The sequence below is a fragment of the Pinus tabuliformis genome, chromosome 2_1 (genome assembly GCF_031772625.1).
Source record: "Pinus tabuliformis cultivar Carrire ecotype Pingquan chromosome 2_1, CPIR1, whole genome shotgun sequence".
Classification (NCBI taxonomy): Eukaryota; Viridiplantae; Streptophyta; class Pinopsida; order Pinales; family Pinaceae; genus Pinus; species Pinus tabuliformis.
Window position 1 is genome coordinate 599,102,782 of NC_142299.1, and position 6,494 is coordinate 599,109,275.

At 37.7% G+C, this 6,494-nt stretch overlaps 1 pseudogene; it reads right to left on the reverse strand.

The window, feature by feature from the left end:
• Window positions 1–229: 229 nt before the first annotated feature.
• On the reverse strand, window positions 230–963 carry LOC149201880 (uncharacterized; annotated as a pseudogene).
• Window positions 964–6,494: the final 5,531 nt, after the last annotated feature.

Consider the following 6,494-nt stretch of genomic DNA (forward strand, 5'->3'; position numbering starts at 1 on the left):
AAACCTTGCCATGATGAGCGCAAGTCATAAACTGAAAATTTGTCCAAAAAAGATACACTTCGATGTAAAAAATATGCACTGCTAACATTGAAGAGTCACCCATATGAGGATCTGCTAACATTGAACAGACACCCATATGAGAATCAAACTTTATTAATAGGAAACTTTAAGCTTATATCTTGATATCTTACAAGTCTACTTGCACTTGGCATCATGTTTAAGAGAGATCTTAACCATCCAGTCAATCCAAGCTAAAGTGTGCTTCTACAATTTCAACTCTAAGATCCATGGTAGCAGAACAACTCTTTAGATGATTCCATTGTTGCCCAATCTTCTCATCACATATAACATGCTTTAGAGATTTAAGCCCTCCAACTGATTTAGGTAGCTTCCTCAATCGAGAACACTCTCTCATGTCAAGCTCCTCGAGTTCCTTTAGCTGCCCTAATTCCTCAGGAAGTTCTTTCAAGCACTCACATAGAGAAATGTCTATATATTCTAGCTTCCCAAGTTTTCCAATAGATGTTGGAAGCTCTTTCAGACCTAGACATGCATATATTCTTGACATTCTTAAAGAACTGAGCCTCCCAAAATCATCAGGTAACTTTCGAAGAAGGTGACAGTTAGTGATAGACCATTTTTGAACTGAAGACATGTCTCAAATGCCAAGGGGCAACTCCTCCAAATCACAGCAATGATCCATGTTAAAATCTAGCATTATGGGAAGCTTTAGATTCGACTGGATGCCATTGAACCTGGACATATTTCCAAGCCCTTCACATAAGCTCAAAGATACCTTCTCTAAGTTTTGTAAGACTTTACTGTGCTCTTGAAGTGGGGCACAATCAACCTCTCCAAACGAATAGTCTTGAGTTGAGTGAGTGATGATAACAATGGCAAACCCTTCACTATGGCTCTCTTGGACCCATAATTGAATACTATGAGAATTTTCAATTTTCTCATTTTATTTAAAAATGATGGAAGAAAGTAATTACTTGTAGACAAGAGTAAAACCAAAGCCTCCGCCTCATGTAAAATCATCTTACACCATTGATACTCTTCCATTGCTCCTGCATAGGTAAACCACAAATGCCAAGCCCAATTACAAAAATATACATTGTGAGACACTTCACATCTTTTAGCTCTTCTAGATTCATAGTTTGGTGGGTTCTGTAAATAATCACCCTTCATAGTAAATAATAATTTTGATAATGATTGTGTGTATCTGTTATGAGTAAAAATAGTAGATCTTTGGCTGTGATGAGCAAATAGGGATGGATAGAGGAGATGGCTAGCCATGTCAAATCTATTGATGGAAACCATCTTCTAGAAGCTGGTTTGGAGGGGTTTTATGGAGAGTCCAAGAAAGAGATCAATCCAGGTTTCTCTGTAGGGACAAATTTCATCTCCAATAACCAAATCCCAGGACTTGATTTTGCAACTATTCATTCCTATCCTGACATTTGGTAAATCTCTATCTATTTCCTCAAATATATATGCATTCAATTGGATGATGTAGAGTTTGCACTAATTTATTGAACTGTGATTTCAACTTTAAAGGCTTGTTGGATCAGATGAGGAGACCCAGATTTCATTTGTGAAGAGTTGGATAGAGAACCATCTAGAAGATGGAAGCAGAATATTGAAGAAACTAGTTCTGTTTGTAGAGTTTGGGAAATCCTCTAAAGACCCAGGATTCGACATCATTGCAACCAACCAATCTTGAGAGTAGAGATTTAAAATTGTTAGTTTGCTTCAACGACACCACCAAATTTTCACTAAAAGATGCATATTAATATCCATCAATGAGCCAAACCTTTTCTAGTCTATCTTACTTACCCTACAAGAAAAAAATGTCGATGAAGAATAGCATTTCAAAATTCACATCTTCCTCCCTAGAGAAGAGCAATCCCACACCAACATATTTTATCAAGACATACTAAACTCCAATTTTTTGGCACTCTGAGCGGTAATAATTATGAAGTCAACTGAATTTAATTTTGAAGTGGCAGGGCTCTCAGCCTAGAGCTCAAGCATAACTCCATGCTCATTAAACACCGATGTTCTCACCGTAGCTTGGGTAAGTTTGCATGGGCATCTTACAACGTCAATTAAATAATTTGAATTTCCAAATGGAAGTAAACTAGGAACCCATTGAATTTCTCAAGGTGCTTCTCCATCTTTGCCATCCTCCAGTTGAACATTTGGACCTTCTCTTTCAAGTGTTTGTCCTCTTCTCAAGTCTCAACATTGTTGGCTCTTAAGTCTTCCAATCTCTCTCTGTCTGCTTTGCCCATGTTCAGGCCTGCAATGTTCTCTTCATAGTTTTAGCAGTTGAGTCACAGTCAAGGATGCAACTGCTCTGATACGTTATGATCCATAAATGGACTTGCAGCCCACTTACAAACACAGATTCATTGTGGAAGTTGTAAATCTGTTTTCTATCTCAATGTTGGATAGAGGACTCTATATTTAGAGAGGCTATTGGGTCTTTTCCCTCTACATTGTACAAGGATCTCTACTGTTCTTCGTTCTTATGATAGTTCCAAGCCTTGTTCTCTCTGCAACATCTGCTCCAAATTGGTTTGTTTCTCCTCTTTCTGTGTATCCTGCACACAAGTAACCAGATAACAATGTTGTGAATAACAATTATTTAGTTAAGTCATTTTCTCCTTTTACCAATCAGCTCAAGAATGGAGCAGCCCACTCTAAATTATTAATTGGGAAAACAAGGCAATAAGGTTAAAACGTTTATTACTTTTGTGGCAGGGAAGGCATGATATGCTTAAGTAAGTTCCATTAGTTAAAGCTAATATGAGTCGTCTCGAATACAGATAATGCATGTTTTCATCTATCAACTCAAATTTAGTGGAACCAGTGAAAGCATCACCAACATCTATAATGAGATTATTGAAATTGCATCCTTATTAGTTAAGAAATTGCATGAAAATAAAAAACAGAGCATATACACATGTTTTTGTATCAATATATTTGCGCAACAATTCTAATCCACAACCATCATGGACCACTCAAATGATATGTTAAGGATTGCCTTGCTTACTCATAATCCTAATGAGTTTTTTTATCTACAAATTCAAAATCCAATGGCAATGGATAAGAGAGTGATAATAACACTGAACTTATTAAAAAAATATGGATTGTTTCAAGTATCCTGCAAGACTGGTATGCCACGAAGGAAATATGGATTTATCCTAACAAGTCCTCCACCCCAAGACTGAAATATCCTGGTACCTTTACCAAATATTGTTGTATTCCTTTCTTTTATTTACTCCATAATCAACCATCCATTCTCCCAAGAAGGCATTGGAAACTAATGAAAACACCTAACAATCAAATGGAGCGCCCAATAGCCAATGGGCAATTCCCAACAAGTGATTTTATCACCCGGGGAGAGAGAGGGGGGTTGTGTGCAGCCCGTATGACCATGATACTACCTCAAGGTAAGAGAGAAGATGACCAGCAAAATGAATGTGCTATCACTTCTTCCTTTACCTCACCTCTTATGTCCTTATTGTCATAATCTACTACTTTTATTGTTCCCCTTCTTTGAGAAGCTTCCATAGCGTCTAACCTTGTTATGGCTCTCAACATCTCTATATCTCTTCATTAACAGCTCCTCTACGTGGTCTTCCTCAACCTCTCCATACAAAGAATCCCCTTCTATGTGCCCTAATCTACTCTTCCATGTAGCTCTCTCTGCAGTTTAGAATAGTATCTACCCAGTCCCAAAGCTGGCGCTGTTTCTGTACCTTGACAACTTTATCCAACAATCTGCTTGGTTGGAGTTGTCCTCACCACTGGATCAACCCACTATGATGTAATCACTTGATGCAGATGCTTGCAATTACAGAGTTGACAACAAACTACACCGCTAATAATATCCTAGCTTATTTAATATAATGGAACTGCACTTCATGAACTGATTTCCTATTTTCAGCAGAAATAAATTGTAACTACTACACTCAAAAAGGTATCACTACCAAATTTCTGTCAACAATACTTGTATCAGTGTTAAAGGATAGGCTCAATAGCTCTTTCATTCAACACAATACAATTTACATTACAAGCTCAGAAGCTCTATTTCTCATGCTGGTTAAAGCACAGTAATGCTAATCTTACATTTAGCAGGTTTATGGGTTATTGCCTTTGCAATAAAACATCTCAACAGGGATCTAAGAATATCTTTGATAGAATCGAACTCTGTTTCCTCTATATACAGGCTTAAGGCCTTTATATACCTCCACTAGAATGTAATGACAGTCACTGGAGTCCACAGATCTACCAGTTCTGTTATGTATCCTACAAGACTCATATGCCACGAAGGAAATATGGATTTACCCTAACAAGTCCTCCACCCCAAGACTGAAATATCCTGGTGCCTTTACCAAATATTGTTGTATTCCTTTCTTTTCTTTAGTTCATAATCAACCATCCATTATCCCAAGAGGGTGTTGGCAACTAATGAAAACACATAACAATCAAATGGAGCACCCAATAGCCAATGAGAAATGGCCAGCAAGCAATTTGATCACCCAAGGAGAGAGAGGGGGGCTGTGTGCGGCCCGTATGGCCATCGTACTGCCTCAAGGTAAGAGAGAAGATGACCAGGAAAACGAATGTGTTATCACTTCTTCCTTTACCTCACCTCTTATGTCCTCATTATCATAATCTACTACTTTTATTGTTCCCATTATTTGAGAAGATTCCATAGCATCTAACCTTGTTATGTCCCTCAACATCTCTATATCTCTTCATTAATAGCTCCTCTACATGGGATTCCTCAACCTCTCCATACAGAGAATCCCCTTCTACCTGCCCTAATCTACTCTTCCATGTTGTTCTCTCCGCAGTTTAGAACAATGTCTACCCAGTCCCAAAGCTGGCGCTGTTTTTGTACCTTGACAACTTTATCCAACAATTTGCTTGGTTGGAGTTGTCCTCACCACTGGATCAACCCAATATGATGTAATCACTTGATGCAGATGCCCCTGAGGCACTGAATAAATATAGCAATTGAACACTTGCAATTACATAGTGGACAACAAACTACACACCTAGCAATATCCTAGCTTCTTTAATATAATGGAACTGCACTTCATGAACTGATTTCTTATTTTCAGCGGAAATAAATTGTAACTACTACACTCAAAAAGGTAGCACTACCAAATTTATGTCAAAAATACTTGTATCAGTGTTAATGGATAGGCTCAATAGCTCTTTCATTTAACACAATATAGTTTACATTACAAGCTCATTATCTCTATTTCTCATGCTGGTTAAAGCACAATAATGTTAATCTTACATTTACCAGGCTTATGGGTTATTGCCTTTGCAATAAAACACCTCAATAGGGATATAAGAATATATTTGAAAGAATCAAACTTTGTTTCCTCTACATACAGGTTTAAGGCCTTGCTATACCTCCACTAGACTGTAAGGACATTCAATGGAGTCCACATATTGACCAGTTCTGTTCCATAGATCTACCAGTTATGTTATGTATCCTACAATACTGGTATGCCACGAAGGAAATATGGATTTATCCTAACAAGTACTCCACCCCAAGACTGAAATAACCTAGTGCCTTTACCAAATATTTTTGTATTCCTTTATTTTCTTTACTCCATAATCAACCATCCATTTTCCCAAGAAGGCATTGGAAACTAATGAAAACACTTAACAATCAATTGGAGTGCCCAATAGCCAATGGGTAATGCCCAGCAAGTGATTTTATCACCCAACAAAAGAGGGGGCTGTGTGTGGCTCGTATGACCATCATACGACCTCAAGGTAAGAGAGAAAATGACGAGAAAAATGAATGTTCTATCACTTCTTCCTTTACCTCACCTCTTATGTCCTTATTGTCATAATCTACTACTTTAATTGCTCCCCTTCTTTGAGAAGATTCCATAGAATCTAACCTTGTTATGGCTCTCAACATCTCTATAGCTCTTCATTAACAGCTCCTCTGCGTGGTCTTCCTCAACCTCTCCATATATAGAATCCCCTTCTATGTGCCCTAATCTACTCTTCCATGTAGCTCTCTCTACAGTTTAGAATAGTATCTACCCAATCCCAAAGCTGGCGTTGTTTCTGTACCTTGACAACTTTATCTAGCAATCTGCTTGGCTGGATTTGTCCTCACCACTGGATGAACCCACTATCATGTAATCACTTGATGTAGATGCCCCTGAGGCACTGAATAAATCTAGCAGTTGAACGCTTGTAATTACAGAATGGACAAAAAACTGCACTGCTAACAATATCCTAGCTTCTTTAATATAATGGAACTGCACTTCATAAACTAATTTCTTATTTTCAGCAGAAATAAATTATAACTACTACACTAAAAAAGGTATCACTGCCAAATTTTTGTCAACAATACTTGTATCAGTGTTAATGGATAGGCTCAATATCTCCTTTATTCAACACAATAAAGTTTACATTACAAGCTCGGTAGCTCTATTTCTCAT